This window comes from Cnephaeus nilssonii (assembly GCF_951640355.1).
Source record: "Cnephaeus nilssonii genome assembly, chromosome: 6".
NCBI classification, from domain to species: Eukaryota; Metazoa; Chordata; class Mammalia; order Chiroptera; family Vespertilionidae; genus Cnephaeus; species Cnephaeus nilssonii.
The window spans coordinates 8,654,522-8,673,038 of record NC_137077.1 but is presented as its reverse complement, the minus strand read 5'-3'; positions in this window follow the sequence as shown (position 1 = coordinate 8,673,038).

The following is an 18,517-nucleotide window of genomic DNA, read 5'->3' as shown; positions in this document are numbered from 1 at the left end:
GTCAACTTGGCGCAGTTGACAGACTGCCTCTGTGTCACCGCGCTGGTTCCTTTAATTGCCTTCCCTGCGTGTGAGCATCTCTCTGTGTGTGTGTGTGTGTGTGTGTGTGTGTGTGTGTGTGTGTGTGTGTCTGGCTTGAGCAGGAAAGGAGCTGATTCCAAATGATGGGCCTGTCCGCTGGAACATCTGACATGACCCTGAACTTGAGAGACCGTGTTTGGGGGAGGAGACCCCTCTGGAAGTCCGGAAACAGGACTCTGGGCCACACTCTGCCCCTCACGTTATAGCAACAGCAACAAAATCAGTAATACTAGTGTGGCAGGTGCTAAAATGGGGCTCTTTCTAGGTCGATTTCAAGTCTCCAGGGCCCCCCGTTTCCAGCTGGCCTCCTCTCCAGGGTGTTGAGGAGGTAACCGAACCCCGGTTTTGCAATCCTTGGCTGACCAGCCCCCCTCTGACCCTATTAAATGTTGGCGCTGCCTCGGGAAGGCTGGATGTTGAGGGACTATATTTGGAGAGTTGTCAGGGTGCTGAGAGCTGACCCTGGCCCAAGGCGATGGAATGGGGGTGAGGGAGCGTCCTTCTCTCCTCTAGCCCCGCGAGGTGGGCTTCACGGGGGCCGTGGAGACCTGCCTGTGGACTTGGGTGGTTTGCTGTGTGACAGGAGCCTGTCACACAGCAAACGGGGAAGAGGCTGCGGCTACCAGTCTGAGGCAGAGGCAGGGGGAGGAAGGGCCACATCAGGGTCTAGCATCCCAGTCACGAGGCGCAGGCAAAGCTGGGCCAGATGTGGGCCACGGGGAAAGAGCCAGCGTGGAGCCGCCCATGGTGACCTCCAAGGAGGACGGCCCGCCGATCTCCAGGTGCGGAGGGAGGAGAGCTAAGCAGACAGCAGGACATCTTGTGACCCTGGAGGGTCTGCGACAAGCTGAAGGTGGGAGAGCGACGAGACAGAGAGAACCTGCGTCCCCGGGGAGCTCCCAGGGCCCCTGAAGGAACCGGCCTTGGCCCCTCCAACCTCGGGACTTCTTATCGTGAAGTGGCCTCGTGTTCCTTATTGCTTAAGCCTTTTGAGCTTTCTGTCTCTGGAATCTAAGCTGAGGTGAGTCATGTGCCCTGAAGTATCAACTGGCAAGTGGAAGGGTTAAAACTAAGTGACAGATCTGCAAATCCACTGCTTGTCATGAGTCACGATGCTGAGATGTCCGGACAAAAAATGCCCTGTGAGCCCCAGTCCACCTGAGACATGGGCAGCTGGAAAACTGGGGAAGGAAACCATTAGGAGGCTCTAAGACAGGAAAAGCGGGAGCTGCAAGCACACGTCAGGGTATAATAGCTACTCAATAAAAGGGTGTTCTCAGAAACTGCCATGACCAGAAGGGACTGGGGAGCTGGGACCACCAACTGCAATGTGGTAGCCATCCTGCTCCAGGATGGAATCCTGGAGCAGGAAAAGGACATTTGTAGAAAATTGATGAGCCCCAAATGAAGTCCAGAGTTGGGTCAATGGTAAGGTACCAACGTCAGTTTCTTAGTTTTGACAAATGAACCAACAGCAATGGTAACAATGGGAGAAACTGGGTGAGGGGGACAGGGGATACACTACTATCTTTGTGAACCTGAAAGTATTCTCAAATAAAAAGTTTATTCTTAGAAAGTGGAGTGCATGAATGATCCTATCTAATAAAAGAGTAATATGCAAATTAACCATCACTCTGTCACAACGATGGCGGCGCCCATAGCCACAGGATGGCAGCGCCTGGTCCTCTCAGCCCCACCAGAGTCCCCCAGTCCTGGAGGGGTGGCCACTGAGAGCAGGCAGCGTGAGCGGCCTGGCGGAATGTTTGCTTCGTTGCTCCGACGACAAGGCAAGCATTCTGCGCCCAGCCACGGATGGGCCTCTGGGCGTGGAGAGCCTCTGGCCAGCGGGCACAGAGCAGCCAGGCCCTGCAGAGAGCTACTGGCACACGGATTCGTGCGCAGGGCTACTAGTGTATGTATAAAAAGTAACACCTCTTCGTTAGAGTTACTTAAGTAACAGCCTACACCCGGCCCTTCTCACATCTCTCCTGGTCCCCTCAGGAGCCCTGTGAGGTGCGTTTCACACAGTGCTTGCACACAGTAGGTTCTCAGTGAACAGTCATGGACTGGGTGAGTCGATCCTCTCTGCACAGAAGGAAGCTGAAACCTGGCGATGCTGAGTCCCTGCACCGGAGTCGATTTGATTCCAAGGCCCAAGCTCCTGGACTCCACCGCCCGCCAGCGTTAGGGTCAGAGCCTCTTCGGGACCTGGGAGGCCCCTGGCTTCTCTCTGCTGCCACTTCCGGCTCCAGTCATTCAACTTCACCGTTTATGCTTGAAAACCTAAAAGCGAGAAGCTACAGCCACTCCATGCCCCGGAAATCAGCACCATAAATCTCAATTCTAAAAGTTAATAGTATTTGCTTTTGCATTTATGGCATCATTATTACCGAGCAGTCTGTTCGGGCTCAAGGTGGCCCCAGCAAATGGCTCATTTGATGGATTCCCTCGGCCCACCCCACCACGCTGTGATCTGGCCTCCCCTAACGGAGACAGCCAAGCCTGGCTGCGGGACACGGCAGAGGGGAAGGGTAGAGGGTCGATCCATCCCCTCATATCAATTCAACCCGTGGCTCCCTATCATCGTGATTTCACCGTAACTACCTGTTCCAGCGATAGAGCACCCTCCTCCTTATTCACCTCACTGCCCACCTGTCCCTCCCGCCCTCACCTTCCCACCCCCAGCCTCCCATTTCCCACCTCACAACCCTGACCTCGGTGGCTGCAAAAAGTTAGAGCAAGATGAACAACAGGCAAACGGGGAGGGAATAACTCCAGAGGTTTGCAAGACATGGAGGCTGCCTGTCGGGCTGACCTGGAGCCCACGGAGATGGGTGTGAGGGCAGTCACAACCTGTCTTAAATGCCCCGGAGCTAAGAGCCCCCGGGTGTTTGTCCCATACACCATCTGGTGCTGGCTCCCCCCTGGACCCTCTCCTTCCTGCATTCAAAGCCCGCTCCCCACCCAGGGCGGGAGGGGCTTCTAATTTGGACCTTCCGACCTATGCTTGGGATGCAAAGAGACGTGGGCTGATAATGATGATGTCCACTTGGATGGGAGCTTTTGCTCCTGGAATAAATGGAAACGAGAAAGAGGGCCTGGCTCACGGGATCTTAGGAGAATCTCTGGTATCTGACGGCCCGTAGGACCCTGCTCAGACACGACTGGGGACAGCACTATTCTGCCTCATCACATCCTCCAGGAAGTGTACCAGAGCTTGGAAGGTTCTGGCTTATCTTGGGTGGAAGCCCGCCTCTCCGGGTAAGGCCCCCTCATTGGTCCTTGCTCTGGCCCCTATGGTCACAGTGACCAAGTCCACCCGTCCAGTCCATGATGGCTCCCTTCACTCAGCACCCCCTCCTGACCTCGGTGGGACTTCAGGCCCCTCCCGCTCTCACCCCCACCCAGTGGTGAAGGCTGGGACGCCAGCATCCCTTCAGATCAGGTGGCTCCCCAGGTGCCACTTCCCAGCGCCCAGGGCCTCAAAAGGGACGCCCAGGCTGGTCAGCATCTTCTAAACACACGCCCCGATTTTCCGCAGGACGACTGCCAGCTCTCTGATAGGTCAGGCACGTGAGGCGAAAGCTTACTTTCCCGGCTCCTCCAAGAATACCCCTGGGCTTATGCGGCCGCGCTCTTGCCAGGCCTCATAGGATGTAATATTTACACAGGTGCAAGGGCGGCGTGGACCAGCTGCGCCTCGCCTCCCGGCTGGCCGGCCAGCGTCCAGGCTCCAGATCTGGTGCCTGCCCACCTGGGCCAGGCCTGGCGCCCCTGTCCCCACGGAGCTGTCCTGGTGGCAGAGCTGCCCCCACAACTTCATCACAAGGATCCCCAACTCCCGTTCAGAATCTTTGCCCTCGGACATCCACAGGAGGGGCTGGAACAGAGCAGCGATTGTGAGCGTGAGCCTGCAGGAGGGCATGGTGGATGGGGGTGGAGGGAGAGGGAGAGGTTCCAGAGCCAAGAAGATTGAGAAACCCTTGGGTAAGACCAAGTGGCACTGGTTTCTTTGCTGTCAGACTTCTCAGGGCTGTGTGTGTTTCTGTGTGTCTGTGTGTCTGTATGTGAGAGAGACATGCCATGGGTCAGCCCTGACTCCTGACCACCCTGTGAAGGAGTGACGTCCCCCGTGTCCAGTCCTCAGCAGCCCTGCTCAGCGCCTGTGCATTCGTGCCGATGGCTTCTCTTATGGAGTCCATCATCTCATCTCTGGTCTCCCTCTGGTCCTGCTGCGTTCTGTTTTCCCGGCGTTATTACCCTCCCCAAAGAACCCGCCTCCTCAGGATGTGGCCGACGTAGGGCAGCTTCAGTTCTGCCATGCTTCAGGCTCAGTTTTCATTAGGACCCACTTGTTTGTCTTGCTGATGATCCAGGGTATCCATAGCGCTCTCCTCCAACACCAGATTCAAATGAGCCCATTTCTTTCCTGTCAGCCTTCTTCACGCAAGTGCCTAAGAACTCAGCTCAGGGGCCATCATTTGATTCAGTAAGTATTTATTGAGCATCTATTATGTGCCAAGTATTATTGAAGCACCAAGAATATACTAGCCAAACCCTAGGCCGGTTGGCTTCGTTGGTTAGGGTGTCGTCTCATACACCAAAAAAGTTGTAGTTCAATTCCAGGTCAGGGCACATACCTAGGTTGTGGGTTCAATTGCTGGTTGGGGCACATATGAGATATTCCTCTCTCACATCAATGTTTCTCTCTCTCCCCCTTCTCCTTCTTTCCTCTCTCTAAAATCAATAAAAACATTTCTTCTGTGAGGATTAAAAAAAGAAGAAGAATATACCAGCCAATAAGATATGCCCAAAAATTTTTTTAAAATTCCTTATTGGAAACAGGTAATAAATAAGAAACAAAATATATAAATAACATGCATAGGATGCTAGACAGTTGTATTGCTATGGATTGATTTTAGAATGCAAGGTGGGAGGAATTAGGAGGCCACAGAGGAGGGGCAGGGCTGCAATTTTAAATAAGGTGGTCAAAACAGGTCTCCTTGAGAAGGGAGTGTTTGAGCAAAGACAAGAAAGGTATGGATGATGGGTCAGGCAGATGTCTGCAGGACCAAAATGCCAAGGCGCACGCCTGGAATGCCGGAGGGTCAGGGAGGCGGGCCCAGGCGGCCCTGGTGCTACTGGCATTTGGGCGGATCACTCTCTGTTGCGGGGCTTTCCCCTGCATTGTGGAATCTAGCAGCATCCCTGGCCTCCGCTCACTAGATGCCAGTAGCCCCCTCTCACCCAGTTGTGACCACCAAAACTGTCCCCAGACATTTCCAAATGTCCCCTGGGGGCAAAATCGCCTCTGGTTACAACTGAGGCCCAGAGGGGGGAAGTCACTTGCCCGAGGTCCCTTTGCCTCACACTCTACTAATGTCAGCCCTCATTGATCCATAAGCAGGCAGCTGGCCCGCGTACAGAGTCTTGCGGTTCTGTGTGTGGGACCAGCCCACACCCAGCTGTGCTGCCTCCACCAGAGCAAGTCCAGACAGCAGGTGGCCTCCTGGTCCTGCCCCCAGGCTGATCCTGGTGTCTGGGCCCAAGGTATGCAGGTACCATCCTGAGCTGACCTAGAGCAGGAGACAGGAGTTCGTCTCCCTGGCATTTCTTATTCTGGGGTAGCCAAGGGGTGCTCTGGGGACTGCCAGGGCACGGTGGGAGCCCACATGGGAGAAGGCAAGATGGGTGGAGGGGTCGGTGTGCCCTTCCTAACGCGGTGTTCCCTTGCGCAGGAATTAGCCCTGAGACAAGGCTCTGTGTCTCCGTTAAACCTTAGACCACAGCGCCTCCTGGCGGTCGATCCGAGTCCGCGCCGCTGCTCCCCTGTGCTCACGCAGCCATGCGCGGCGGAGGTGGCTGTAAATGAATTTAGCATCAGCACAGTTATTTAAATTGTTTTAATTAATCACAGATTGAGCAGTAAATGAACCACTAAGTGGAGAGAGAGCACACAGAGTGAGCGAGAGAGAGGTAAAGGGAGAAAGGCAGCGCCGAGGTGATGGCTTAAAGAAGCACAAATAGCTGAGGAGGGGGCACAGAGCGGGGGAGGGCTGGAGGCGCAGAGCTGAGTGGGGGGGCGGGGGGGCTGGAGGCGCAGAGCTGAGCTTTACTGCCACTCCGGACACGTCTCCTCTCCTCTCGGCTCCTGGCGCGATGCGTGGGGGCAGGAGGCGGCCAGGTGCGGGCGGGGTTTGGGAGGGGCGCACAGCCTTGGGTGGGGGTACCTCCTCCCCCACAAAAAGGATGCGAGGCTAGGAAGAGTGGGGGGTGTAACAATCGGTAAGGATTGAATCCGTTCCTTGCACTGTGCTCACACTTTTACACCCATTATTGTGTCTGAGAAACACCCTACAACACCAAGCATCCTGACCCGGCGCCACCAAGGGCTGGCTGCAGGCGCTTAAGGTGCTTAACCTGCCTGCATCCGGCTTCCCCATCTGCAGGATGAAGGGGCTGGAGGAATTCAGGAGGAGAGTGCCTCAAAGCCCCCAGATCCATGAGTCTTCCCCCGCACTCCTGCCACCCTCAGCGAGAAATTTCAATGATGCTCTGGGCCGGCCTCCCCGGCTGCAAACCAGATTTATCGCCTTTCACCCACGTAGCCCGGGATCCCACAGACAGAGCCTGCAGGCCTGTTCCCTACAGCCCAGGAGCCAAGAGTGGGAAGGGGGGTCCCATTTTTATATGGTTGAACTATCAGAAGAATACTATTTCATGGCACATGGAGATTATATGAAATCTAAATTCCATAAATAAAGTTTTATTGGAACACCGCCACGCTCATTCATTTTACGGATTGTCTGTGGCCGCCGACGTGACAGAGGCAGCGAACCCTGAAATATCGACTTCCTGACCGGTTAGGTATACACGTTGGCCAGCCCCTGATTTACGCGCCATCATTCGTGAGGCGCACGATTTCTATGTAGCGCTAACAAGGGGAAAGGCTGCCAAATTAAACTATGCCCCCGTGCTTTCGTATCACCTAGCCGTTTTAGTTTACTTGTTTTGCAGGTTATTTTAGACTATTTAGACATAGCTTTGCATCATCCTTGTGAACACAGAGAAAGGAAAATGGATGCAAAATAAATTGGCTGAGGGGCTCCTAAAGCATCTTCTGAATCACTTTTGACTCAAAATCCCGTTTGTCCTTGTGCCCACGAAGGCAGCCTCTATGTAACGGAGGCAGCATTTCTTGGAAGGATGCTCCACCATCACCTTGGGATTTCCTTCCAGCTCTGTAACTAGCCCCAGCTTACAGAAGAGGAAACTGAGGCCCTGGGAGGTGTGTGACGTGCCGGAGGGGCCGCAGCTTCCCGGTGGGGGGACTGAGGCTCCCGCCGAGGCCACTGTGTCCGAGTCTGTGCCGTGGCCCCTGTGTGGCCTGCCTCGTGCTGGGTCTCACTGGGATCGCCCGGGGCCTGGTGTCTGCGGCGGCCGCTGTACACGGGGCTGTGAGCGCGTCGGATTCATCCTGGGAGTCGCGGGGTGTTTCCTGGGCACCTGAATCTCTGTGGCCCCTCCTTCGTCACTCCCATGGCCGTGGCCTTGAGAGAGGGCCTCCGTGGGCAGCCTCGGCAGCTCCCCTCTCGAATGAGGACGGAGACAGACAGGTTCCCACAGGCAGCGGTGGCTGCCGGGGGCAGGTGGACGCAGGACTCCACGCCTGTCACTGGAGATATAAAGTCCCTTGTGTGAGGCAGGTTGAGCTGGGGTTTCCCTCACTTACAGCCGAAAGCATCGTAACTGAACTACAGAGAGAGTGTGCCCGGCACCAGGCCCAGAGCCTGGGAAAGCCAAGGTGTGGGGAGTCGAGCGTCCAAAAGGTCTGGCCGCCAGGCTGTACCCACCGAGAAGACTTTCACAACCCTGCGCAGGGGGGTGTCTGGTTAAGTCGGGGGGAGCGGAGGAGAACTGGATGGAGAGCAAGGACTCCGATGTAGCATCAGGCCACTTCCTGGTGTGCAGGTGACCGAAGAGGGAAGGAAGTACTCAAGCCAAGAGGGACACACCCATACTGGCGCCCGATCTCAGCCCCATATTGGCTGCGTTCCCTTCCGCACCCGAACCTCTCTCTCCGCATCAGTTCCCTTCTCCGCCACACGGGATGGTACAGCACCTGCCTCCAGGGTTGCCAGGTGGACCGATGAGATCATCCCTGCCAGGTGCTCAGTACAGCGCATGGCAGTGTTGAAAAGTGCCATCCGTGGATGTTATTCTGCTTCCCTACGCTACTGCCTGGTGGCCATGCCTTCCCACGCTCCATTCATCTCCATTCCGGCCTGTCCGACTTGTGCACATCCTTGAAGATGCAAGCTGAGGCGTCACCTCCTCCAGGAAGTCCTCCCTGATTTCCTCCACTCCAGGTCTGGGTAGATGCCTCTCTGTGCTTGTCCCTGTTGAGCTTTTGAAATCTGCCTCTTCATCACCTGTTAGAGCGCGTGGCACATTGCAGGCGCTCAGTGGTTGTGGGATGAACGAGGAGCTGAGAGAACAAGCTGAGGAAGTAGGGACTGGCTTTCAGGAACAAGGCAGAGGTTTACTGGTCAAAACTGGGGTCCAAGAGATGAATGGTGAGAAGGGCTGCATTGCCCGATGCCTCCCAACTGTTGGTCACAGAGTTGTTTTTCATCCATACCACACATCCTCCTGAGCTCTGGTTGTATTCCGTACCCTGTTTTGGAACTAAAGGTACAGAAGGAAAAAAAGTCATCATTTCTCATCTTTCTAAAAACAGAGACAGACACACAGGAAATGCATAAAATACAAGATCGTTTCAAATCCAGGTATTAGGAAGAAAATGGGAAAGTGCCATGATTGGGGTAGGGGGTCTGGGGCAGGGAGGTCCTTCCCATGGGGCAGCCAGGGAAGATATTCGAAGAGAGATGGGCATGCGTGATGAGAGGGAGGAAGCCAGAGCAAGGCCTGAGGGAGGGCTTTCCACACAGGAAGCAGCAAGTGCCAAGGTCCTGGGGCAGGCCCCGGCTCGGTGTGTTGGAGAAACTGAAAGAAACGGGGAGGGAGTGCTAGGGGAGCCAGCGGGGAGGATGGGAGGGATACCGGTCAGGAAGGAGCATGCGGTCCAAGGCAATCCAAGTGCAATGAGAAGCCTTGACAGGTTGTGAGCATGACCTGACTTACGTTCATTCAAAGAGCGATCTGGCGGAAGGATGGAGCTGGGAGGCGGGTGTGCAGGCTTTCACGGTTGTCCCCTAAGAGGCAATGGCGGCTTGAAGAAGAGCGGCAGTAGTGGAGGTGGGAGGGGCTGTGACTGGGGGTCCGTTTGGGAAGTAGAGGCGACAGGACGCTGGGGGCACACGGGTGCCCAGGTGGTCCCGGCTATGAGGACTCGGGCCCGAGAGGTGGCTATTTTCTTTCTAACTTGGCTGCCCGGGCTCTGAGCCTCTCCTCGTGCACCTGCCATTGGTCCCACAGGCGGCCACCAACTGCAGGGGGACGCCTTCCACCCCTGCCGGCCTTCGCCAACCCGGGCACACAGAGGTAGTCATTTCCCCGCCTAGCTCTTAACCTGAGGGTGTCTGCAGCTTCTGCCTGTCGGAAGGCACCGCCGGTGAATACGAAGAGAGAAAACAGCCAGCCGTAACTCTGCCCGGCGTGTTCGCATTGGCCAAGAGACTGTGTACTTTGTCTCTTTGAGCCTCAGATCATAACAACAGCTAATGTTTATTGAAAACTGAGGAGGTACCGGCAGCACGCTAAGTGCTTCACTGGATGTTGTGGGCCGAATTGCAGCCCCACGAACAAACGACATGTGGAAGTTCTAACCTTGCTTGGCAATGGGGCCTTTGCGGGTGTGATCAGGTGAAGATGAGGTCACGGGGGCAGGTCCTCACCCCCCGGCAGCCAGTGGCCTCACAGAAACAGAAGAGATGCAGAGACAGACTCCCAGGGGCGAGGCCACGTGACGGTGGAGGCAGAGGTTGAGGTGCTGAGCCTACAAACCAAGGAACGCCCAGACATCAAGTGCCTGGGGAAAAGGTCACCGAGGACCAGGAGACAGAGCCAGGATGCTCTTCCTTACTCCCCCCCCTCCCTGCCCCCCCAGCTCTGCTGCTCCCACTTCAGGGCTGTTACCTTGTGGCCAAGCTCCAAGCCCACCGAGTCTTATGAAGTCCACAGCGCGGGGGGAGGGGGGAGGGGGGGCACCTCCGTCTGGATTCCGCCCAGGTGTGCTGGCCTGCAGGGTTCTGCGCGTCCCACCCCAGTCACACACGTCCCCACCCCAGTCACACACGTCCCCACCCAAGTCACACTCGTGTGTCCTTGCTGCAGACCGTGAGATGACTTCCCAGCTCCGCCTTCCCGCTCCTGAGCAGCCCACCCCCAGCAGAGGCTTGGGGACCCCCCCCCCACCCCGGGATCGAAAGGCCCATGTTCAGGGGTTACAGTGTTCCAGTCTCTTGAAAAACACAAAACTTGAATCACTTACATCTTGAGACATACCCAGACTGTTTTACGCTGAATAAAACGTTCACAGTGAACCCAGACGCCTGCCTGGGAAGCGTTCTCACCACATCCCTCCCTCGTTGGGAGCGGATTCCCAGGGCTCTGTGGTTTCAATGCCCGTTTCCCGGGTTAGTGATGAGAGGGAGCCTTTTCCTCGGGCTAAGAATCATTTAATAACTCAGTAATGTTCATCATCATCATTCACATTTCCTCCAGAATCCATTTGAACCCCAAGGTGGGGGGGTGCCTGGAGGGAGCTGGGAAGGGAACCAGAAGGAAGTCACAGCAGAGCTGAGGAAAGAGGGTGGCAAGGCAGAGAGAAGTCCCAAGTCCCATTCCAGCCTCGGGAGCCTGACCTCTCACGTTCCTGCAGGAGGGGTTCCCTCTGCTCCCCCAACCCCCAGCACCAGGGCCTGTCACTGTGCAGGCTGTGCCCAACCCCCCAACCCAGGAGAACCCCACAGAAGCCCAGCTCTCCAGTCACAGGCTCTGCGCCCTCCCACACCCCCCAGGAAAGCTGCCTCCTGCCTGGCCGCGGGCTCAGCTCACACTACGGGGGGATCTTTCATGTCTTCAGCCAAAGACCAAATACAAAGGATCTGGCCCAAAAAGATGATGTTGACCCCCCACCCTACCTCCCTGACCATCTAGGGAAACCAAGGGAGAGACTGGCTGGGAGGGTGTGGCCCTCTCTCCAGGGATTCCTGGACGTGCCAAAATTATTACCCACTTCACCTGCCTCCAGGGGCCAGGCCGGAGGTGGCCGCGGGCTGAGCAGCTGGGCGCTGCGCGGGCTCCTGTGGACAGATGCTCCTCCGTTTACTTCCTGTGAGCCCTGTGATGTAATACACTGCGCGCAACTGCTACATGAATCCAGAGGCCCGCCCCCTACGTTCCAGGGGCTCCCTGTGTCCCGCTGCCTCGCTCCGGCCCTGCTCCGGCTGGTCAACCTGACCTCTGGGGAGCTGGCAGAGAGGGTCCTTGTTGCGGCCCCAGAATTAGGAAGTGACACATCCTCAGGCTTTTGTATGTGGCAGCGATCGATCATATCATCGGAGGGCCATCCTTCCTTTCTGCTCCTGGAGAACGAATCTGTTTTCAAACGCTGTCCACGGCACAGGAGAGGCCAGGAGGCAGCCAATGGGAGCAGATGCTGGCAAGCGGATCCAGTGGATCCAGTGGCGTTTATCCGGGGCTGTCTCGCTCCCTGCAGGCCCAGCTGCCCACTTCCTGCCACCACCACCTGCCTGGCTGCCTCCTAGCCCAACCCTGCCAGCGGTCCCCAAGCCGCCCCCCCTCACACACACACACACACACACACACACACACACCCAGCTAATCTTTCTGTACTAATGAGAAGGTGGTGCCATATGGGTTTGGGAGACATACAAACCCAAATTTGAATCCAGATCTGAGTACCTAAGCCAGGTGACCTCACCTCCCGGTGCCTTGGTTTCTTGATCTGTCAAATGGCATGCCAGACCTTTCTCTCTGGCTTGTGGTAAAAACTAATTAAATCTCGCACACAATTCGTGTCCAGCAGCCCCGCTTCATCTCCCGCTCCAGCCCTGGCCCCACCGGCAGAATGATCAGACCTTCTCGACCAGCCTTACATTTTGTCCAACATAGAATCCAGGGAACAGCCCGAGGCGGGGAAGAGGGCCTGGGATCTTCACTCTAAAGGCACAGCTGTGAGTTTACTCACTTCTCATGCAAGTCCCCCGCCCCCCAATACATAACAATCTTCAGTGAACTGGCCTCCAGTAAAGGCGGCTCGAATGTCCCACCCCCTTTCACACCAGCTCATCACACCATTGGGTCAGTGGTCAGTCAAACTCATGGACTGTGGGAAATTCGCATCCCATGATGCTGTGCAGGTGAAATGAAAACTGATTTGATTTGCATATGCAAATCTCACAAAGGAGGCAGGATTTCATGAGAGGAGGCCAACGAAAGTGATATTAGTGAGTGGCTCAAATCGCACACAGTGTCTTTGACAAATGAGTAGTTCAGCCCCAACTCCTCTACTAACTAGCTGCCCCATGAGCAAGCTACCGCACCTCACGTGCCTCGGTTCCCTTATAACGCATGCGTAGTGTGTCCACGGAGAGCTATGGAAAAAATAAACCCATTAAGATATACGCAGAGCCTGGCACATGGTCGGCACTCAAAAAATGCTGGTTATTAGTTCTAGGTAAAGGCTGAGAACTTTAATAATTAACAAAGAGGAAATCAATGAGGATAATGAATAAGTACCTCAAAAGAGAGTAATTTAAATATCAAAGTGCTAAGAGAGGCCCTTAGGAAAACTAGGAAGTCCTCAAGCATTTTTGCCAAAATGACCCTCTTCCTAGCTGTGCCATGAAAATCTAATAAGAACTGAAGGTTGCCCTAAAATACCATTATATCATCATGTCAGAAAAATTTCACCCGAAAGAGGAAAAGGGGACGCATTCCTTGTTCCTTTTAAAAATTGGTGCATTATTTTAATTATAGTAAAATGGTGTAAAGCATAAGCTACAAATGACTAAGGTTCATTGTATTTAGCTTTATGTTTCAGTGACAGGCTGGTCTCACCCAAGGGGATGATGCATGGGGCTGGTGCTGGGCAGACAGGGAATGATGTCTAAATGGACAGTTCGGAGCTTGTCCGTGCATAACACAATACTGTGCAGCTGGAGAGGGGACCCAGGCCAGGAGACAATGGGAGGAGGAGGCTCTCTCTCTCTCTCTCTTGATTAATAGTTATTGTGCCAGATGATGTTCTAGATGGTTGGGATACGGCCATGAACAAATGGACAAAAAAGCCCAACTCTCATGGGCTTTCAATCCAATTGGCAGGAGAGATAGGTGATAAGCCCTTAGCCATAGACATACTAAATAAGAAAATTATATGCACGAAAGAAGGGGCTAAGGGCTACAGAAAAACAAACGGGGGATCAGGGTGTCAGAGAAGAGGTAAGCAGGGAAGGCCTGGTTGGGAAAGTGGTGTGCGAGCAGGCTAGAAGGAATACAATCGTGAGCCATGAGATTGTGTAGGGAAAAGCATTTCAGGTAGAGGGAACAGCACATGCAAAGATGCAAGTGTGTCTGGTGCATTCCAGGTCTGTGTGGCTGGAGCACAGAGAGGCTGTGGGGTCAGATTTCACAGAGCTTCACAAGCTGTTGGCTCTCCTCTGGATTCACTGGAAGGGGGTGGGGGGGTCAGGGCAGGTTCTTGAGCAGGGAGACCAGATATGGCAGCTGTATGGAGCTAGACTGGAGGGGAAAGGAGAAAAAACCGAAACCTCCTGCAGTTGTCCCAGGAGGGAACGAACACACTGTCTCACCCCAGACACAGCTGAAAGATCTAACCCACAGGAATGCTGATGGTTTAGATGTGGGCTGCGAGGGGAAGGAATTGGGTAATTCCTAGGTGTTTGATTCTGGCCAATCTGGGCCCAGGCCTAGAGCTGAGGTCAGTTCCCCAAACTGAAGTGCCGCCACCCAACAGCGCGAAGATCCAATGAGTGGTGGAGAGTCGGCCACAGCGGCCACCACGGCCCGGCCACCCACCCTGGGAGACCTTGGAAATAACAGCACACATCAGGAGGAGACCGACCGGGTGCCGGGCACTGCTCTGCTCCTGTAGTCTCACTTAACACTTGCAACAAGCCTGAGACATAGATGTCACTAGTCCCAGTTAAGAGATGAGAGACTACGAGCCCAGAGATGTCACTCGACAAAGTTCACACCGCTCATAAGTGGCAGAATTAAAAAGTGAACCTGTGTGGCACTCCCCCCACCACTTGCCAGGCAGGTCATTTCCCCTCTCTAGCCATCTGTCATGTGAGAGAGATGACCTCTAGGGGCCTCCCAGTTCTACCCAAGTGCCTCCTCCTCCAGGAAGTCCTCTCTGATTTTCTGGGTGGGTGAATAATCTAACCTTCCACATAAGATGATTTCATCTTCTTTTAAATTTTATTTAATAAAAACTGTATATATTCAGGTGTACAATATGATGATTTGATATACAATACATACATAGTGAAGTGATGATTAGTCAAGCTAACATGTGTGTGTTTGTGTGAGTGAGAGAGAGAGAGAGAGAGAGAGAGAGAGAGAAACATCAATGTGAAAGAGACACATCGATTGGTTGCCTCCTGCACTCACCCTGACCGGGGTTGGGGATCAAACCTGCAACTCAGGTACATGCCCTTGACCGGGAATCGAACCTTCGATACTATGTCCACTGAGCCACACAGGCCAGAGTTGTGAGGCACATTTAGGTGATACGCCTGTGAAGAGATGGAGCCCGTGGGTGCAGAAGAAACAAGGACCCACATCACTGTAGCTACATAACCTCCACCCCTTGGCTCATGTCTCCCTTCAACCCTCAGAGCCCCAAGAGGAGAACCGTTTGTGCCCTGATGGATGGTGATACGATTGGAAAGGTCAATTGATCGTAATTGGTACATAAATGGACCCCATAACACAAGTTACCCGTTTAAGACCCAGCAACACATTATTAATACTCCTAATTTATGGGCTCATTTGAGAAGTCATCAGAGACAACAAACCTAATAAATTGTGGGTGAAAGGGACTCCAGACGGCAGCACGCAGGGCCTTCCGCGCAGTGGGTGGTAGCCGCTGAACTTCTGAGACAATCATAGCAACTGTCACCAGGGAGACGGGCTGCAAGAGGGAATCTGGAGTCAGCGGCAGCGACAGCGGGGAGCAGATTATCTAGAAAGGACAGAGTGCCCAGGTCCAGCGGGGCATGCAGCGGGGAGAAACCGCTATCAACCGTGCACCTGCTTTAAGCAGGCACCTCATTTGCACTGCCTCACTCAGGCCACCTCCAGACACGCTTTTGTAGTAGCTGCTCCATCCCCATTTTACGGATGAGACCACCAAGGTTCAGGGAGATTAAGTGAACTTAACTGTTCAGTGAACAGTCGAGAGGGGATTCAAAGGTGAGAGTCCATGCAACAGTCCCTGCTCCTAATCACTACACCCTCTGGCCCCATTCTACAGATGTGGACACTGAGACCAGTGATGTAGCCACACACGGCAAGGCAAGGCAGAGCTAGGTGGGGACTCCAGCATCCTGATGCTATTCTCTTCTTTCTGAGAGGCTTCCCTGACTCTCATACCTGCCCTCCCGTTCTCATCTTCTTACTCTGCTTTTGTCCCTTTATAGCGTTGATTGCCTGCCACGTTGCATCTTTATCTGTCTAACTCCCAGCATGCTCACAGTCATGAGCTGAGGGTCCGAGCTGTTCAATTTTACAACAACTTGAAACCCAAGGTGGTGACTTCGACTCAGACTCGTATGCAATTGGTTACACACACATCTCAAGGGTGTGGTCTTCCCTGTGGTACCAAAATAACTCAAGTCCAAAATAACTCAAGTCCACTTGTGAAAATTCTCCCTTCCCCTCCTCGCCTTTCCGACCCCAGGCACAGGCATGCTGAGAGCTCTCCACTGTGGCCCCGCCCCCATCCTGATTGGGCGTTATGTGACGGTTTCCCAGCCAATTTGTATATTCCTCTATTATTACTATAGATTCTGTGCCATGCAGCCAAATAAAATGCTAACTATTGTGTTAGCCACTGGGCAGGTGTGTGGGGTGAAAGGTGAAGTGCAGGGGATCCCACCAGGGAACTATGATAGAGGTGTCAAAGGGAACATTCACCTGACATGAATATTTTACTGAGCAAGAAACAAACCATTTGTGAACCCAAGAACTTCAAGCCCAAGACTGGAATGCAGCTCAGAGAGGCAGGGTGTTACAGGCAGCTTACAGAGCGTAAATGAGGAAGTGGGTAACCTTCACCGTGGTTGGTTACTACAGGGGGGTTTCCAGCTAGCAGGGGATGGGTTCAAAGGGATTATCTTATACCATCGTGGGAAGATGACGAATATCTTTTATGATTACCAGAGGCATTTACAAGAAATAATCTAAGTGGATTTTCGCTCATGTTCATGAAATAAGCTAGATTTTGCTTTGCTTCCATGGCTTAAATGGTTTTCATCTGCTTGAGAGATTCTCAAGCCTGGTCTGCGTTTTATTTTATTTAAACAGTGGGAAGTTTGGAGAGCTGAGGGGCACAGAGGAGGAGACTTGGCCCAGCAGGGGGCGGGGGGTGGAGAGAAAGCCACTCAAAGGACACGGGCGCCCATTCAGGAGCAAGGATTTACTTGGGTAGACTCAGGGCAGAGCTAGAAGCAGAGGCAGAGGGCAGGTGGTGAAGAGGGTGTTTGTCAGGCTGAGAGGTTTGGACCTGGCATCTGCACCTGAGCATGCACCCACCCATGTACACCACACACATACACACATGTACTAGTACATGAGTGGTTGCACACGCATGCATACCCATGCACATGCATGAACCCAGAGACTGCAGCCATCCCAGGCTGTTCCCTCTGCCTGAAACACTCTCCAGCCCCTCCCCTGGCCAGCTTCCCCGTGAGTGTGCCTGGTGGTACTTCCTGGGCTGGGCTGGGCTGGGCTGGGCTCCCTCCCCCGCCCATCTCTAACAACATTCATCTTCTCTCATGGTTCACAGTTCTTTGCTGAGGTCCCTTGGGTTTCAGCAGCTTAGGTATGGAGTTCACCAGTGTATCCAAAAACCTGTGGGAATACTTGTGGGAACGCCTGTGGGAATACCTGTGGGAATGCCTGTGGGAATACCTGTGGGAATACCAGTGGGAATCCCTGTGAGAAGCTGTTTTCCTTAAGAGAGCAGCTCCGAATCTGCTCCCACACTGAGAAATAATGTCCTAGTCCATCAAGCTAAGTCTTGACGATTTTAGCTTAATATTTTCTTCAACGTACATTTTACAAATCTCCTAAGAAGGCCTTAGGAAAATCCTAACACTGCACCCACAGACACCTACTATTCAGCAAGTATCACCTCCTGGCGAGTCCCCCAGATGACTGAGTAGGAAAGCGGAGCCCTGCATGACTAAAAGGATGAGTGCGAGCCACACGTTGTTGAATAAAAGCCAACTCCACGTTGGAGAGCATCTGCCAAAAATGACAACTGGGGGTTGGAGCAGTTCATCCTGAGCCATTTCTTCTGACAGTAATGAGGCCAATTCCTGGTTGGTGACAATAAAACCATGTCATCTGCATAGAAAAGACTCTTAACTTTCCCTTCCTCGTAACAAAGGCCATTCATCCAACTCATCCAAAAATCCTTTCAAGTCATAAAATGCCGTTAAAGGGAGCAGGGACCAAAGCTCGGGTTCCTGTGCTCTGCTTGTTGGCTTCCCCAAGACACACTTCCTTCTGACTTCGGTCCTCACCCGTGCTGAGGGGCAGGTTCTGTCCAAGTGCCTGGGGCAGGTGAGGATTAGTACTGAGCACCTGTCGTTTAGCCCTCAATTGGTTTCTCTCCACATAATTAGTTTCCCCCGCCACTGAGTTAAAGGCTGAAATCAGTCATTGCTGTTGCAATTCTTGTATTGTTCCTGACAAGTTTTTGCACAAGTGGTATGAAAAGATCAATAGTATAAAATAAATATGCTGAAAACCCAAGGGTTTCTTCATACAAAATATCAGCCAGACACCCTCAGCCTTGCACTCTATAAAGGGAGAAAATTGACAGATGGTTTTGTTGGAATATTAAGGAAAATAATGGGTCCATCATTTGGGGGGACTAGAGAATGAGCCTTTAGAAAGTGGGATAATCCACCCTTTGGGTCCATCCAGACAGGACTATATGTGTAGAATTAACTAGAACGTTTTTAAATTTCTTGCGCACACACACTATGGAAGACATCGCCAAGATGACTCCCATTGATTTCCCACCATCCTGGTATCCACACCCTTGTGTAGTCCCCTCCCATGTTGTGTCAGGTTGGTCTATGTGGCCAATGCAATATGTCAGAAGTAATGGTATGTCACTCCAAGCTTAAGTGCCAAGACACTGCAGCTTCTGCCTTGGTCTCTTTCTTAATATCTGTCTCTCTCTCTC